The sequence below is a fragment of the Callorhinus ursinus genome, unplaced genomic scaffold (genome assembly GCF_003265705.2).
Source record: "Callorhinus ursinus isolate GAN/ISIS: 27379988/994484 unplaced genomic scaffold, GSC_fseal_2.0 scaffold8, whole genome shotgun sequence".
Taxonomy (NCBI): Eukaryota; Metazoa; Chordata; class Mammalia; order Carnivora; family Otariidae; genus Callorhinus; species Callorhinus ursinus.
The window spans coordinates 62,675,210-62,693,190 of record NW_027397070.1 but is presented as its reverse complement, the minus strand read 5'-3'; the positions used below and the strand labels follow the sequence as shown (position 1 = coordinate 62,693,190).

Here is a 17,981-nt window from a genome sequence, read left to right as displayed (position 1 = left end):
AGCGCCTCACTCTGATTCTGACAGCTACCCTCAGTTACCACAAGTAACTGATGAGATTGTTTTCCCTAACCTAAATTTAATAAAACTGACATTTCATTTTGAGTTTTCATAGGCCTATAACTATATTTTCACCCAGTTATAGGCATGGCTCATTCTTGCATGCATTCAGTAAAACCCATACGTAAGTCAATATTCGGTCCCACAAAGCCTAACTATTCTGTTCTGTGCCCCAATACCAGCATTTAAACAAGTTTTGTATCAGACTCTGATTTTAAGATTTAAAACACCCATGTTTGCTAGGTTATACTGCCTAGTTTCCATGTATTTTCTTATTGAATTACAGCAGTTTTCTTTGTTGTGTGTCACAGATTAACCTTCAGAAATGCAATAATGTCAAATGATTCTGATCATGTTCTAGTCAGTGAAACGCACATATCAAAGTTGTACCTTGTGTTCAGTTACCCTGATGATTATTGAAAATCTGCTTTGTGTTTTGCGTTATTAGTTGTGAGAGGAGGAAAAAAAAGTGTAATATATAGACTTTGCCCTCAGGAAAGATAAGATGTACCCTTATGAGTCTAGGAGACAATCTAGTACATTCTATTAATACAAAGAATGCTGTAGGTGTTCTGGTTAGAGGGAGATGAGCGAGGCCTCAGGAGTCTAAAGAACTTCCTGGAACACTTGGGACTTGAGCTAGCCTATGAGGGTTTAGATTTACAGAGATACTGGAGCAGTTACTCTGTGAGGGAAAAGCGACAGAATATGATGTGGAGGTTAGATTTGGGGGAGGGGAATGGAGGGAAACTAGGATGAGCTGGCAGCTGGATTTGGGAAACTAAAAGGAAAAAAAAACACAGTTGGAAGGATATCTGTCTGGAAGGGTTTGAGTACTAGATTGAGGAGATTTGGATTTTTTTTTAAGATTTTATTTATTTATTTGACAGAAAGAGACACAGCAAGAGAGGAAACACAAGCAGGGGGAGTGGGAGAGGGAGAAGCATGCTTCCTGCTGAGCAGGGAGCCTGATGTGGGGCTCCATCGCAGGACTCTGGGATCATGACCTGAGCCCAAGGCAGACACTTAACGACTGAGCCACCCAGGGCCACGAGGAGATTTGGATTTTCATCTTCTTGGGCAAGATATGGGGAGCCTTTGTAAGATTGGAAGCCAAATATTAGTGTGATAAACCAGCAAGATGAACCTGTCGGTGATCTACAGGTTTGAGTTCGAATGAGGAGAGAATGGAACGAACCAGCGATGACAGTAGCTGTTGCAGTTACCTAAATAGGAAGAGATGAGAACCTAGGCTAGGATAGAGTCCGTAGGAAGGATGCATGGCAGGTGTTGTTTTTGTTTTTATTGTGGTAAAATGTACATAAACATAAAATTTGACATTTTAACCAGTTTTAAGTGTATAGTTCTGTGGCATTAAATACATACACATTGTTGTGCAACCATCACCACCTCCCATCCCCAGAACTCTTCATTTCTCCCTCCTGAAACTCTATACCTATTAAACACTAACTCTCCATTTCCCTTACCCCCAGCCCCCTGGCAACCATTACCTACTTTTTGTTTGTATAAATTTGACTATTCTAGGTACCTCATGTAAGTGGAATCATACAGTCTTTATCCTTTTGTGACTGGCATGATGTTTTTAAGGTTCATTCATGTTGTAGCATCTGTCAGAATTTCCTTCATTCTTAAGGCTGAATGCTATTTCATTGTAGGTATGTACATCCATTTTTGTTCATTTGTCTGTCAGTGGATACTTGGTTTGCGTCCACCTTTTGGCTGTTATGAATAATGTTGCTATGAATATGAGTGTACAAATGTCTGTTTGAGTCTGTGCTTTCATTTCTTTGGGGTATATACCCCCCAAATTTTACATTCCCACCAGCAATGCACAGAGGCTCCAATTTCTCCACATTCTCACCAACACGTGTTGTTTTCTGTTATTTTGGTAATAGCTATTCAAATGGGTGTAAAGTAGTTTATCATTGTAGTTTTTTTTTTAACTTAATTTTTTTAAGTAATTGCTACACTCAACATGGGGCTCAAACTCACAACTACGACCACGAGTCACATGCTCCACCGTCGGAACCAGCCAGGTGCCCCCATTTTAGTTTTGATTTGTATTTCCCTAATGTTTAATCTCTTCTTGTGTGTACCAGCCTTTTGTATATCTTCTTTGGAGAAATATCTATTGTGCTTGTTTCAGCAGCACATATACTAAAATTGGAATGATACAGAGAAGATTAGCATGGCTCCTGCGCAAGGAAGACATGCAAATTCATGAAGCATTTGGACTGTTGTGTGTCTTGGTCACTTCATTGTGCACAGTACTTGCACAAATACATGAAATGATTAAACAAACACTTCAGGGATCTGATTACTGGTGACTGAGGGCACCATATTTTCCAGATTCTTCAAATACTCAGTAACCATTAATTATTTGATGTCTCATGCCATATTGTAATAGTATTACTAAATTTTCTACTTTCAAAAAAAAAAAGGAATACCTTATAAAGTTCTTTTCTTTTTTTTGAAGATTTATTTATTTATTTGACAGAGTGAGAGAGCACAAGCAGGGGGAGCGGCAGAGAGAGAGGGAGAAGCAGGCTCCCTACCAAGCAGGGAGCCCAATGCAGGGCCATGCAGGGCTGGATCCCAGGACCCTGGGTTCATGAACTGAACCAGAGGCAGACGCTTAACCAGCTGAGCCACCCAGACGCCCTGCTATTAAGTTCTTTTACCATTTTTTAATCTAGTTGTTTGCTTTTTTGTTGAGTTGTAGGAATTCTTTATATATTCTGGATATCAATCCCTGATCAGATAGAGGATTTGCAATATATCTGCCATTCCATGCATACCTTTTCACTCTGTTGAGTGGCCTTTGATTCATTTTGGTGAAGTCCAACTTACATAGTTTTTTTGTTGTTGTTGCTTATGTTTTGGTGTTACATCCAAGAAATCATTGCCGAATCCAAAGTTACGAAGCTTTCTCCCTAAAAAACTCTTACGTTTAGGTCCTTGCATGCAGATATCCAGTTTTCCCAGCACCATTTGTTGAAAAACTGTGTTTTTCCATTGAATGGTTTTGGCATCCTTACTGAAAATGACTTGATTATACCATGCAAGGGTTTATTTCTGAACTCTCTATTCTATTGGTCTGTGAGTCTGTCTTTATGCCAGTATCACATTGTTTTGATTACTGTAGCTTTATAGTAATTTTTGAAATCTGGAAGTGTGAGACCTCCAACGTTGTTCTAATTCAAGATTGTTTTGGCTGTTTGTGGTCCTTTGAGATTCCAAATGAATTCCAGGGTGGAATTTTCAATTTTTGCAAAAAAAAAAAAAAAAAAAAAAAAACCATTGGGATTTTTTTAATAGGGATTGCATTGAATTTATAGATTGGAGTGTATTGACATATTAGGTCTCACAGTCCATAAACACCAGATATCTTTCAATTTATTTGTATCTTTAATTTCTTCCCACAACATTTTGTGGTTTTCAGTGTAAAAATCTTTCATCTACTTGGTTAAGTTTATTCCTAAGTATTTTATTTTTTTGATACTATCACAAATAGGATTGATCTCTTAATTTCCTTTTTGGATTATGCATTGTTAATGTACACAGCTCATTTTTGTGTGTTAACTTTTTATCCTGCAGCTTTACTGAAAGCATTTATTCTAACAGATGTATGTGTGTGTGTGTGTATGTGTGTAATCTAGAATTTTCTACACGTAAGATAATGTCTTTGAACAAAAATAATTTTACTTCTTCCTTCCAGTAAGAAGTGCCTTTTATTTCTTTTCCCTGCCTAATTGTTCTGGCTAGGACTTCCATAACTATATTGAATACAAGTGAAAATATACATCCTTGTCTTCTCCTGATCTTCGAGGAAAAACTTTCAATCTGTGACCATTCAGTATGATGATAGCTGTGGGTTTTCCTTTATTGTATTGAAATAGTGTTCTTATATTCCTGATTAGCTGAGTGTTTTAGCAGGTATGTTTTAATGAAAGAGAAAAAAACTCAGTTATGGGTGCTGAGAGTGTCTCTAGCCTGGTGACAGAGAAAATTCTGCTGTCATCAGCAAAATAACACGTTAATGCCCAGTTGATGTTTTAGGCATCATCTGTGTACATTTGCAGTTATGTTTTGGCTGAAGAAAAATAGTACTATAGTTAATTCAGTAGGGAAGACTGACACTAATCAAATAATCATACAAATATATGCCTGAATGACTATAGTATGATTTTGTTCACAGCTGTATTCCCAGCATCTAACATAGTGCCAGGCACACAGATGCTCCCTATAGTTATTCATTGAATTCAGAAGCAGACTTAAGATTTAAGCCAATAAGCTAAAAACTGTATTTTTGCTTATAATTTTTTAATGGAAAACATTTATTTTTATTTTAAACCATCTTCCCTGTTAATCCAGTCTCGGTACATTGGTAACCAAACAAAATCAGACTTCACCGCTGTAAAAACAAACAGGTAAGTGACTTTTTCTAAAACAAGTGTCTTTAAAAGTGAGGCAACATCTTTCAAATTGATGATAGTGGAAGTTGGTTATCAGAATCCAAAATTTCAAAGGGAGGCATAACTTAGAAGAAACTTTTCAGGTGCCTGTTGGCTCCAGATTTATAATGCATTTCAAATATTCAGTACCTAGTTTATTTGCAAAACAAGTTCAAAATTCTTTTAATGCAAACTGCAGTGGTTTTTAGAATCCTTTGACAGTCTGTAAATTTGACATTACAAATTGAGTTTTCACAACATCCTCACTATCAAATAACATAGAAACTTCAAAAATGTATAATGTACTGCTAAGTAAATTGATAGTGAATCCATGTAGTGAACATTATGTTAAGGTTGGAATAAATAGGAATCACTAGAGCATCCTTTACATCACAGAATTCAAAAAAGTTTTTTGTGGGCGCCTGGGTGGCTCAGTCATTAAGCGTCTGCCTTCGGCTCAGGTCATGATCCCAGGGTCCTGGGATCGAGCCCCGCATCGGGCTCCCTGCTCGGCAGGAAGCCTGCCTCTCCCTCTCCCACTCCCCCTGCTTGTGTTCCCTCTCTCGCTGTGTCTCTCTCTGTCAAATAAATAAATAAAATCTTTAAAAAAAAAAAAAAAGTTTTTTGAGCATTGTTGGAGTTTTTAGGTAGAACATTGGACTGAGAATAAAACCTCTGTTCAGATTCTGACTACTGCTTATAGATTTGTGATTTTAAGCAAACCATTTAACCTGTCTGGGGCTTAATTTTCCGTGTGTGTGTGTGTGTGTGTGTGTGTGTGTGTGTGTGTGTGTGTGTGTGTTACACAGAAATATACAATGTTTTACAAAGCAGCTTTACCATCTCCTGTTTGCTATTCAATTCTTTCCCTTCCTGTCACCACTTCTTACCAGTGAACTGTTTATTGAACAGCCTACCAACGTCTCTGCCATTTGTTCTCCACTCTTCCGTTCCTTCTCTATTCTCTATATTGCTACCACATTTGTTTCTTAAAAAAAAATAAATAAATTCAGGCATGTTATCTTCCTACTTAAAAAACCTGTGTTAACTTCTCATTACTTATAGGATAAAGTCCAAGCTCACGAGAGTTTGTAGACCGTGTCCAACCTTAGATTTCCCATCACTCCAGCCATACCAAGCTGTTTCTTGTTTCCTGTGCTTCTGTTTTTCATGTGTTTATCCCAGTGCTTGGAGTTCTTTTTCTTTGTTATCCAGGAGACTCTGAGATGATTCATCACCAACTCCAGGGGTAGATTTTGATTACTCCAAGCTAGTCAGTTCAAGACATTTCCCTGTAAACTGTTATTTGTCCCAGTCAGTTTGAAGGGAAGGACACATTCTATTTCTGGGGGAGAGGACTTTTTCCCTTATTATATATAAACAAGAGAATGGATGACCCCAGTTGCCACTTGCAGCTGTCTTGTGACCACAAGGGATGATGAAGCATGCCTGGAAGATGGAAGATCAGAGAGAATGAATGTACGTCCGTGATAACATCATTTTAGACATACTGTACTGGGGCCTGGGGCTTTCTCTTCCATGGGATTTCTCCACCTGACAGATAAATTCCTTATTGTTGAAGCCATTTCTTTGGAGTTATTTGCATCAAAAGTCTCCTCATTCGATACAGTCATGTTTGGGTCTTGAAACCCAGTTCAAATATGACCTTTACCAGTAGTCATACACTCACTCCCTTAGTGCTTTGGCCCACTCTTCCAGCCCTGTTGCACTCTACTGTAATCCCCCACTTGCTTGTATGTCTGACTCCTCCACATAACTCCGTGTACTTTGAGCCAAAGCCTGCAGGATGGAGCACAGTGTCTGCTGCATTATAGATACTCAGCAATGAGTTGTTAGTTTGAAATAATAACATGAAAAAGGGTTTTGTAAACAACTTTTAAATAAACATGAGGTATGTTACTGTCTTTTAACTAAAGGGAAATGGAGAATTCAGTTAGACTAGATAATACAAAGTGTTCTTTGCTTGTCCTTAATTATTTTCTAAAAATGGTCACTTAGATAAAAAGTTTGACAGCCTCCTCTGGCCACAGTCCCTTAAATTTTATGAAAGTCTTACTAATGTTGGAGTCCTGGAAGGAGCAATAATGAATTGTGTTGTTACTGTGCAATTTCCTTCCTTCCTTCTTTAAGAGACTTGAATTCCAGAACTTCAAGTATAGTATGTGTATTTTTTACCTATATTTTGAAAGTATATTCAGGTCTGTTTTATCTTGGATTTATTTGTGAAGTGTTCTTTAGAGAAAAATTGCATAATGTGCTTCATAAGACCTAATTATTCTTGTCTTCAGACTTTCCCAAAATATTTCTTGCTTGCTTGAGACTATACATGAGAATTTTCTGGTAAGCAAAAAAAGCTTTGTGGCAGAACTAGATGAATTGTAGCAAGTGTTAGTAATAGCTTATAACAGAGAAATCTCATTATTGCCTTAATTACAAAGTCATAGTTCTGTCACATGCTTCAACAATAAAGTCTGACAGAAAAGGAAGGATGGGCAAGGAGAGTTAAAATTCCTGTCTCAGTATACGTCACCATTTATTGGCTTGAGTCAAATAAATTAACTTCACCATAGTAATTTGTAGTTACAATAGGCACCCCCCTCCACCTTGTCCACAGGGGATATGTTCCCAGACCCTTAGTGGATGTCTGAAAGTGCAGATAGTACTGAACCCCATATATACTAAGTTTTTTCCTATATATTTACATACCTGGGATGAAGTTTAATTTATAAATTAGGCACACTAAGAGATGAACAACAATACTTCTTGGCCAAAAGGCCAAGAAGTGATCAACAACAATAATAATAGAACAGTTTTAACAATATAATGTAATAAAAGTTAGGTGAATGTGATCCCTCCCTCTCAAAATATCTTACTGTACTGTGCTAACCCTTCTTGTGATGATGTGAGATGATAAAATAAATGCCTGTGTGATGAGATGAAGTGAGGTGAGTGACCATAGGCATTGTGACGCATTAAGCTGTTTACCTTCTGACAATACACACTGCGGAGGGTGAACCCATGGTTAAGGGGAGATGACTCTAGCTATGCTTAAAAATTATTTTTAATAATTGAATATCTCTTTTAATGATTCTTTTACTGGTTTAGATTTTCTTAACCTATTTAGAATGATGATCTATGAGACTTCCATAGCGACTATTCCTAGGTTGTTCATGACTCCTCAGAGATTATCTTTTTTAAATCATTTAAACAGGTAAGAGATAACAAATTTCATACCATGTGAGATATACATTTATAAAGTAGGCATTTTATTTAATAAGTATTTCATAACTAGAAACTAGTTATGAAACTGAGAATATATAGTTTCATTTTATTATCAAAAACACAGATACCTCCCACCCTAAAGTTAAGCTATGACTCTCTGTAGTAGAACCAAAGTTCTAAGAACCAGGCTCATCTCATTTCTTTGCATTCTTTCCCTCAGTTTCTAGTTTAAAAATTCTAATGGTTACACTTAAAAGAATGTTGCGTCGATTAGTGGAATGTGATGTACTTTTATATTCCTTTAAGAATGCATTTTTAATAGGAAATAAAAGTATCAGCAGGGGCCTGACAGCTGTTTTGAATTACAATAGGTTATATTAGAAAAAGCCCACATGGGCTTAATAAGATTCTCCTAAGCAAAATTCTAACAAGTAATCTCTATTTGCAGTAATACCATGGAATTTTATAGAAAAATGCCATTTTAAAAGATATCTTCATGGTAACTACACTTATCATGGTGAACATTGGGTAATGTACAGAATTGTCAACTCACTGTGTTGTACACCTGAAATTTAATATATATGTGAGCCATACCAAAAAAGATATCTTCATTTAATATACATAAAAATGTTTTCTGACTTGACTTTTTTGGTGGTGGTTGGGTAGGGGAAATACTGTTTTTATTACGTGATCTTGAGCTACTAGCTATAGGTCCACACTTTTATTTATAGTTTGAATTTCCAAAAGTTCTGAAAACCATTTTTTAGGGAGACTCATTTGATGGCAAACACTGATATGACCTGGATTCATTTGGTATCTAAACTATCATAGCTTAGTTTATTTTTATTTTTTTTTAAGATGTTATTTATTTATTTGACAGAGAGAGCAGGAACACAAGCAGGGGGAGTGGGAGAGGGAGAAGCAGGCTTCTGGGCGAGCAGGGAGCCCGATGTGGGGCTCGATCCCAGGACTCTGGGATCATGACCCGAGCCGAAGGCAGTCGCTTAACGACTGAGCCACCCAGGGCCCCTATCATAGCTTAGTTTAAATATTTAATATACTTTACTGCAAAATGTTAATTTGTTAGATTATGGGGTGCTATGCTAAACCTAACTGGGAGGATTTACATAATTACGGTAAATAATCCACATACCATATTACTTTCTTGGAGAAGAAAGAAAGAGGAGGGAAAAAGTCTGCATTTTAGAACATATCTAGCTCCAGAGGTTTCTACTTGATAAGGGATTGTGGACCTGTATTCTGAAGAACACTTTTAAACTGGTAATGGACATTAAATATATTTTTTAATGTGGAACTAAGATTGAAAGACAGTATAGTGTGTAACACTCAATAGTTTAATTCTGTAGATAAAGTTTAATTATAAAAAATGTGGGGAGAATATATAAAAAGTAGAATAAACTCACTAATTGCCTCATAGGTTTAACTGTAATTAAACATATATTACTTAAAATTAGATGCTGGAGTAGAGAGATAGTAGAAGGAAGTTACTAGCTAATTTCATTATTGCTTCTATTAGGGAGCCTTTGGCTAATAGCCAAAAAAGAGGGAATTTGGGGTATTATATAGCAGTATTGGTAAAGGTAACTTTTTATATGCCCATCTGGTCCCAAGATTATGGCCAGAAGGATATCAGGGTCATCAAGAATAATTTGGAGGTTGCCAAGGACCTGTTTTAGAGTGGTTTCAAGTCTGAGCCGGAACTCTTACATTTGGGGGTGTGCGGGTAGGGAAGATACCTATGGGGCAGGGAGGGGTGAACTTAGAGTAGACAGGGAGAGCATCTAGTCTTTGAATATATCTTATTTTGTGGTTTTGACTTTAAACCCATCTAAATATTTTACAGAATTATGTCACAATTAAGTTAAAAATGCAATGCCTAAAAATCAAAAGTAACATAAAACTTAGCAAGTGTTCTTCCAGGTAGTGATACACAGAGTCAAGTGACTGACATACATGGTAATTTGTAAGATATCTTGGGTTGGGTAATATCCTAAGGGTAGAAAAAAATTGCAAAAAAAAACGTAAACTGATTTTCTTTATCATATTGTTGATGGTAGAGAGTACTGACATTTTAACTCTCAGCTGTTGCGTGTATACTGTGAGATAAAATAAATGAATAATTATGTAGGCAGCATTGAGAATAGGGTTTTGGCATGTAGGAAAGGAGAAACAGCTGAAGGATCAATGAGATTAAGTAAAAACCCTACAAATCTGAAATAAGTTGGAAGCATCAGTATAAACTCATGTATTTGTTTGTATCTGTGTACATGCTTATATAGCTTTGTGTGTATAAAATTACCTATCTCTGTGTACTAAAAAGGCACTTAGCTCCCATAGCACCCAGATTGTGGTTTCTCAATACCATTTCCCTCTGAAAGAAATTAGAGCTTCTTTAAAGAGATGGTTGGGGGGCATCTGGGTGGCTCAGTCAGTTAAGCATCTGCCTTCTGCTGAGGACATAATTCCAGGGTTTTTCTTTATTACAGAAATTGCAAAAGTATCTTCTGCAAAGGAGGAAAAAAGCAAGTAATAGGAAGGAAAATAGAGAAGAAAATAGAAGTATAGTCACTAGGGGTGGTTGATACTTGTTATTGTTCACCAACAATGCAGAACACTGGAGATAAATTTAAGATCTGTTATTTAATCTTAATTGAGTAATGAAATAGAAACTTTAGCAATTTAAGACTTGAGTAACAAGAACATAGAGTTTAAGGAAGACATGGCTGTTCTCTTTGGAAAGGTTGGTGTAGGACTGAAGACTTGAGATACTTTCTTGTTGAGACAGAACAGTAGATTACAGATCAGAATGCCTAGGATCCAGTTTTGGCTCTGCCATTTTACAGTATATTTTACTTTGGGTAAGTCGCTTCACCTTTCTGCCTTCCCTGCCTCATTCAGGGATCAGAGAACGAAGCCTGTCCTGTCTACGTTGAAGACTTGATATGAGAATAAAATGAATTACTGTGTGAAAAGCACTTTGTAAACTATATGGTCCTCTTATAAGATACTCCCACTGTAGTCATTAAAAGAACACAAAGAAAGGAAAGACATTGCTTTTCTGTCTGTTTTAATGGAGATTTTTCCCACTTACCTTTTTTTAGTTGTGGTTAAAAGGGGCGCCTGGGTGGCTCAGTTGGTTAGGCGTCTGCCTTCAGCTCAGGTCATGATCCCAGGGTCCCGAGATCGAGCCCCACATCGGGCTCTGTGTTCATCGGGGAGTCTGCTTTTCCCTCTCCCCCTGCTTGTGCTCTCTATCTCAAATAAATAAATAAAATCTTTTAAAAAAATTGTGGTTAAAAAATATATGTAACATTAAAATATGTATATATGCATATATATATATATGTATATGTAATAACATTTACTGTTTTAACCAGCTTTAAGTGTGCAGTTGTTTGGCTTTAAGTACATTCACGTTGTTGTATCAGAATTGCCTTCCTTTTAAAGGCTGAATTATATGTTATGTACCATTTTGTTCATCCATTTATCTGTCTAATGGACACTTAGTTTGCTTCCACCTTTTGGCTATTGTGAATAATGTTGCTATGAAGATGGGAATACAAGTAGCTGTTCGAGTCCATTTTCATTTTTTTAATAGCCAGAAGTGAAATTGCTGGATCATATGATAATTCAGTGTTTAATTTTTCAGGAATCAGTGCATTTTTTTAAAAATAATTGCTTTATTGTTTGTGTATTTTGAAACATCTCAACAGAGTCTCATATTGAAGGCTGTATGTATACTGTAATTCAGGCGTCTTTTTTTTTTTTTAGGAAAATTTTTTTTCCCTCCCAAATACTAGTGCAGTTTTTATTTATTTTTTTATTTTTTTTTTATTTTTTTTTTTACTAGTGCAGTTTTTAAAACACACTCTTCTATGAGGCTTAGACTATATCCAGTGGATCCTGAGAAACAGTTTTTGGTTTGAAAAGCTTAAAGAATAATTAAAAACAAGTCTTTTCTTATGTAACATTTATTTTTATTTATTTTTTTAAAGATTTTATTTATTTGAGAGAGAGAGCATGAAAGCGGGGTGAGGGGCAGAGTGAGAAGCAGACTTCCTGCTGAGCAGGGAGCCCGACAACGATGCAGAGCTCGACCCCAAGACCCCGGGATCATGACCTGAATGGGAGGCAGACGCTTAACCAACTGAGCCACCCAGGTGCCCTGTAATGTTATTTTTAAAAAACTGATTTCATTCAGTAATTTTCAACTCAGTACCTCATATTTGTCAGGCACTGTTTTATGTGCTGAGGATTTAATGTTGAATACATGAAGTTCTGGCTCTCCTGGAGCTTACGTTGTATTGTGAGACCGTTAATAAGAAACAGGTATATAATTTCAAATGCTGAAAAGTGCTGTGGAGAAAAATAAACTGAAGAAAGGGGATAGAGAATGATGGGATAAAATGGCATGTTGGTTTTTTTTTTTTTAAGATTTTATTTATTTATTTGACAGACAGTGAGAGAGGGAACACAAGCAGGGGGAGTGGGAGAGGGAGAAGCAGGGTTCCCGCCAAGCAGGGAACCCGATGTGGGGCTCAATCCCAGGGCCCTGGGATCACGACCTGAGCCAAAAGCAGATGCTCAATGACTGAGCCACCCAGGCGCCCCAAGGCATGTTATTTTTTTAGAGGATGAGGCTTTCTCTTTCAGGGCATGGCACTTGAAAAAAGATCTGAATAAAATGAGAGAGTGAGCCATGTAAGGACTTTGTGGGAAAAGTGTTTCAGGCATAGGGAATAGCAGGCCCCGAGGTAGGGGCAGGAAATGCTTTTTAAGGAAATGACTCAGGAGTCAAATGAAGACCTGTATATCTCAACCAGTACCTAGTACCCATATAAAGAAATGGATTGGTTTAAGATAATCTCTTTAGAAAGAAAAGTAAGGGAAAACTTAAGATGGAAAAAATGTTAGGGAAATTTATTTGTATATTCTGTTAATGATTCTAGAAAATATCATACATCTATTCATTTGTGGGGTGAAAGATGCTGGCAAAATATTACTGCTGACAAGACATTCACTCCAATAATGATTACCACATGGAAGACATAGCCTCTTCCTCTAAGGTATAATTTTCTTGGCTCGGTGAACCCAAAGGAAATTATCTTTGTTCAGAGAAGGCAGAAATGAAACAACTGATAAAGAGAATCTGTTTCAAGAAGTGATGTCTAAAAATTGTAGTTAATAAATGCTTTAATATCTAGTATATCTTATTGATAGCACATATGAGAGTTAGGTACTGTTAGGAGAACACATGGACTCAGACATGTTAAGGACTGGAGGAGAGCTTCAATATCACTCTTGTTTGACCAGGCACTATGCAGTAATGCAGTTATGCCAGAAATGGCTTTAGGCTTCAAAAAATGAACAGTGTCAGGGCACCTGGCTGACTCAGTTGGTAGAGTATGTGACTCTTGCTCTTAGGGTTATGAGCTGAAGCCCCATGTTGGGTGTAGAGCTTTAAAAAAAAAAAAAGAACAGTGTCACTTCTTAGACTCTATCTTTGCAAACATCGATAGGACATTTATAAATCATATCCTGAGAAGTAAATAAATTATGGGGCATCTGGGTGGCTCAGTGAGTTAAGCATCCAACTCTTGATTTCTGCTTGGGTCATGATCTCAGGGTTGTGAGATCGAGCCCTGCGTTGGGCTCTGCATTCAGCGGGGAGTCTGCTTAAGATTCTCTCTCTCCCTTTCCTCCTCTCTCCCACACTCTCTCTCTGAAATAAATCTTTAAAAAAAAAATAAATGAAATATCAAGAGAATGCCATATTGTACTACATATTTGAGTGTTACCTCTAGAGCTGAAAATATCAGTATTAGGAAACTCTTGTTTTTAGACTTCTTCCTTTACGTATGCACTGTTTATAATACTTCTTTCTTGGTATGTCTCTCTGGAACCTCAAACCCATTATCCTTATTATTCCCAGTCCACCCACAGATTGCATGTCCTGTGTTTCCTCTTGGTTCACAGCATTGCTAACCACCCAGTCATGCAAGATAGAGACGTCATCATCATTCCTTTCTTCCTTTCCATCATCCCCTCACCAATTTTGTGCTGTGTTCTATGATAAGGACTTCATAGGGTTTATCTTAATTTTTTGTTATAGATATCCTAAACAAATGCAAAATAGTGTTTTAACATGCAGACTTACATTGCATAAACAGGACCTAGAATACCTTTTTCAGTCTTGTATATCTGGACTGCGGTATCCTCTTCTTGTGTTTCTGCTACAGTAGGTGGGTAGCACAGGATGAGCAGTGGGGTTGAGGAAGGAGATAGGAAAAATTTTTATCATAGTTCTAAGAAAGGTCTCTACTAATCATTATGAGGCTGAGTTTTGTCTAATTTTCTACTTCTTGTTTTACCTAAGAGGCCTTGTTGGTGTCTCTCCTAGAGTCCTTCCTAGCTGACATTTCTCAAAACTTGTTCATCATCAAACCCACTTCTTTTTTTTTTTAAGATTTTATTTATTTATTAGAGATCGAGCAAGGGAGAAACAGCATGAGGGGAGAGAGTCAGAGGGAGAAGCAGGCTCCCCACCTGTGGGACTCGATCCTAGGACTCCGGGATCATGACCTGAGCCGAAGGCTGTCGCTTAACCAACTGAGCCACCCAAGGTGCCCCAAACCCACTTCTTTTACTAGCACCTCTGGTATACAAGATTCTTTCTAACAATGGACTTCAGAAGAAATTTAGGAGGAACACTCTTCGTTTGTCATGCCAACAAAGATTCTGTAAGTTTCAGAATGGAGTGGCCCTAATATTAATGCCCCATTATAGATAGCTTGCTACCCCTTTTCACTGAAAATTTAAAGTAATGGGGTTTTCTCCCATATTTACTTGGACTGTCTTAGTTTGAGCCATTTGAGGAAAAATAAAATTTTAGTACAGAATTATTGATAACTTCTAAACTATTATTATCTTCCCATTTATGACAACTTGAATAATTCGTGGGACTGTTCACATGACTATTTCCTTGATGATCCGGTAGTTTGGAATTTGATGTCCTTAAGAAGACTGCCTTTGATGAGGATACCTATGAGTGTACTCATATTTCTGTTTTGTTTTATATTCTGCTCCCATGTGCAGGCTTACTCTCAGGCTCACTCAGCATGTTTTCGTATCTCCCAACACTACCACTGGAGCCCACAGAAACTCATGAACAAGAAATACATCCTTGTATTTTTTTTGTTTAACATTTTCATAAGTTGGTTTTCAAAAAATGTGAGTTTTTGGCTTTGAATGGAGATTATGAGAAATTCTGTGTTTTTTCTTTAAATTCAGTTGCTTCGAATATATTGTCTGGTTTCAGCTCTGTTTCTCTGCAAATCCTTTATAAACTCAAATCTAGACTCGGATTTCTCATTTCCTTCTCTGAATCATTCAGAGCTACTTTTTTATACACCACTAAGCTAACAGTAAAAACAGTTGTCCCCGATTAGAACAGCGATTTTATTTATTCACTCAAATATTGTGTGCTTGGCTCAAAACTAGTCTTCCTGTCATGAACACAAAAGTTCCAATGGCACCATTATCTTATAAGACGGTTGATTGGGCAGTTCTGTAATCTTTCGTGGAGGGCCTCATAATCATTTCCACCCTTGGCTTACAGGCCCTTTTTCCTAGCTGTTGGAGAAAATTTTTCTTACTCCTTTAAGAGCTACCTCAGTTTGGGGGATATAGCTGCTAGGAGAAGGCAGCAAAGCCTTGGGTGTCAGGGATGCCTGGGCCCACACATCTCCTTCTGTGGTTGCTGTGGATGTCACTATCCTGGCCCAGGCTGCCCCACTAGGTGTCAGTTAGTACTGCCAGAGGTCCAGACAAGTGGGATAAGCAAAAGCCCAGGAACTGGGAGTCAGGCTTCCAAACCTTTTCAGCCCTGTATTCCCATTTTTCCATTTAGGAGCCTCCTATTCTGAGGTTTTTAGGTCTGGATGAAGCATTTTGAATAGGAGCTCTGAGGTAAAGGATGCAGAGTAAGTTGCTTATTCACATCTTCACTGTGCTGCCACATGGGTCCTTTACCCACCTCTTGCCAGGAATTGGCCTCAGCTTTAAATATCTAGAAACTGAGTATTTCAGAATACCTCAGCATCTCTAAGATGTATCTCATTCAGGCCAGGTCGGACCTGGTGCAAGACGAGGCTTCTCATGAAAACCCTTGTGATGGGCTACTTCTGCTTTCCACTGTCAGCCCATATTATCTTATTTAATTCTTAATGTGAAGTAGGTGATAGCGTCCTCATTTTAGGGATTAGGAAAGTCAGATCCTTATTAACACTTTCAGGACTATAGCAAAAATGCTCCAATAAGTCTTCCTGCATCGAGTATCTTCTGCCTTCAGACCATCTAGTAATCTTTTAAAGCAAATGTTAAGTGTGCTTCCCTCCTACTATTCTATGCTTTGTTCCAGTAGTTCCCCCATTGTGTTCTGAATAAAGGCTCAACACTTCAGTGTGGAATTTGAGGCTTTTTGATCCAACCCCTACCTACACACTTAAACATATGTACTTCTTAGGCCTTAGATACATTATTTATCAATGTTCATGATAATAGTTAACATTTATTACTCAAATGTTGTGTCTACTTTGTGATCTGTGGTGGATGGTAAAAAAGATAAAGCATCTTGAGTGCATACCCTTGGGAAGCGTACAGTTCGGTGGAAATGTAATTACGCTGCAGTATTAGCAGATTATAGAGGTACGGGGCTGTGAGAACTGGGAGTGGACACTGACTGGGACTGGAGTTTTTCCCCTTTATTCATCCCTTTTTTCCTACCTTGAATGATCTTTCCTTTTTTACTTGATGCACTCCTATTAATTCTTAAAGGTCTGGCTCTAAACTAGGAAGCCAGAACAGTAGCCTTTCTTTTAATTTCATGAGAAATCCTCCTATTCAGTGTGTAATCGCTGCTGTATTCCCAGGGCCTATCAAAGTACCTTGAACACAGCAGGTGCTCAGAATTGGATGGGTTGGATGCATGGTTGATCAAGCATAAACAAGTGTCGTCCTGCCATCAAGGAACACGCAGTCTAGCTATAAATACTCAGAAAGGCACTTTTGCTCTGATTTCATAAGCTACCCTTTCAGTTAAGTCATTTTTTGCTTTATATGAGAGAGCCTTTTAAGCGCCAAAAGTAACACTGTCAGGTGTGTACTCACTTCCCATTTCTGGAATGGAACTCTATTTGTCTGCTCTGGAAATTTTTCCTCCAAACATTTAGGGGAAAAAAATTTGCAAAGATAACATCATTCATAGATAAAAGAGCCTGAATGCCAAGCCTGGTTCTGCAACTTACTAGCTCTGTGACATTGGGTAAGTAACTAAGCTTTCCATGCCTCATTTTGCTAACCTCCCAGTTTTTCCTGTGCAAAGTGGAAATAATAATTAGACCTACAGCTCACATGATTGAGAAATTTGAAGGATTAATTCATGTACACTGCTTAAGACTGCCTGGGATCTATGCTTTGGGATCGAGCCCCACATTGGGCTCCCTGCTCGGTGGGAAGCCTGCTTCTCCCTCTCCCACTCCCCCTGCTTGTGCTCTCTCTCTCTCGCTGTGTCTCTCTCTGTCAAATACATAAATCTTAAAAAAAAAAAGACTGGCTGGCTGATAGTAGTCAATAGTTGGGATAATTATAATCATAATGTACATATATCTCTTCAGATTTTTATTTCTATAAGAAGCTTTTAACAAACATTTAAATTCTACCCATAAGCCTTACACATCAAATTTAAGCATTTCAATATAAGCCAGGGGCGCCTGGGTGGCTCAGTCATTAAGTGTCTGCCTTTGGCTCAGGTCATGATCCCTGGGTTCTGGGTCCTGGGATCAAGCCCCGCATCAGGCTCCCTGCTCTGGGGGAAGCCTGCTTCTCCCTCTCCCACTTCCCCTGCTTGTGTTACCTCTCTCGCTGTGTCCCTCTCTGTCAAATAAATAAATAAAATCTTTTAAAAAAAAATAAATATAAGCCAAAACAATTTTGATAATTCTGGGATCTGAGTGATACAGGCTTGAGGGCTCAGTATACTATTTACCTTTTGTATATTTTTAGAATTTTTCATGATACAATTTAAAATCAGAAATGTGTAAATTAAAAGAGTGCAAATAATATTTTTTCTAAATATAAAATTAAAGTGTACTACATTATTTCTGGCAAATATAATTTTATGAAATA

At 37.6% G+C, this 17,981-nt stretch overlaps 1 protein-coding gene and 1 non-coding gene across 4 annotated transcripts in view; both read left to right on the top strand.

Annotated features, from left to right (window-relative positions):
• The window catches only part of BTBD7 (BTB domain containing 7), an 80,254-nt gene that overhangs the window by 1,548 nt on the left and 60,725 nt on the right, over positions 1-17,981 (top strand). Inside the window, exon 1 of one of the 3 annotated variants that reach the window (XM_025869430.2) lies at positions 7,023-7,764. The exons of the other annotated variants lie outside the window; for them this stretch is intronic. The gene's annotated coding sequence lies outside the window, so the exon portion shown is untranslated. Of the gene's footprint in view, positions 1-7,022; positions 7,765-17,981 lie in introns of those variants that run through there. 3 annotated transcript variants of the gene reach the window in all.
• On the top strand, positions 2,212-2,318 carry LOC112822915 (U6 spliceosomal RNA). Its single transcript, XR_003207883.1, has one exon. It is a non-coding gene; the product is annotated as a U6 spliceosomal RNA (small nuclear RNA).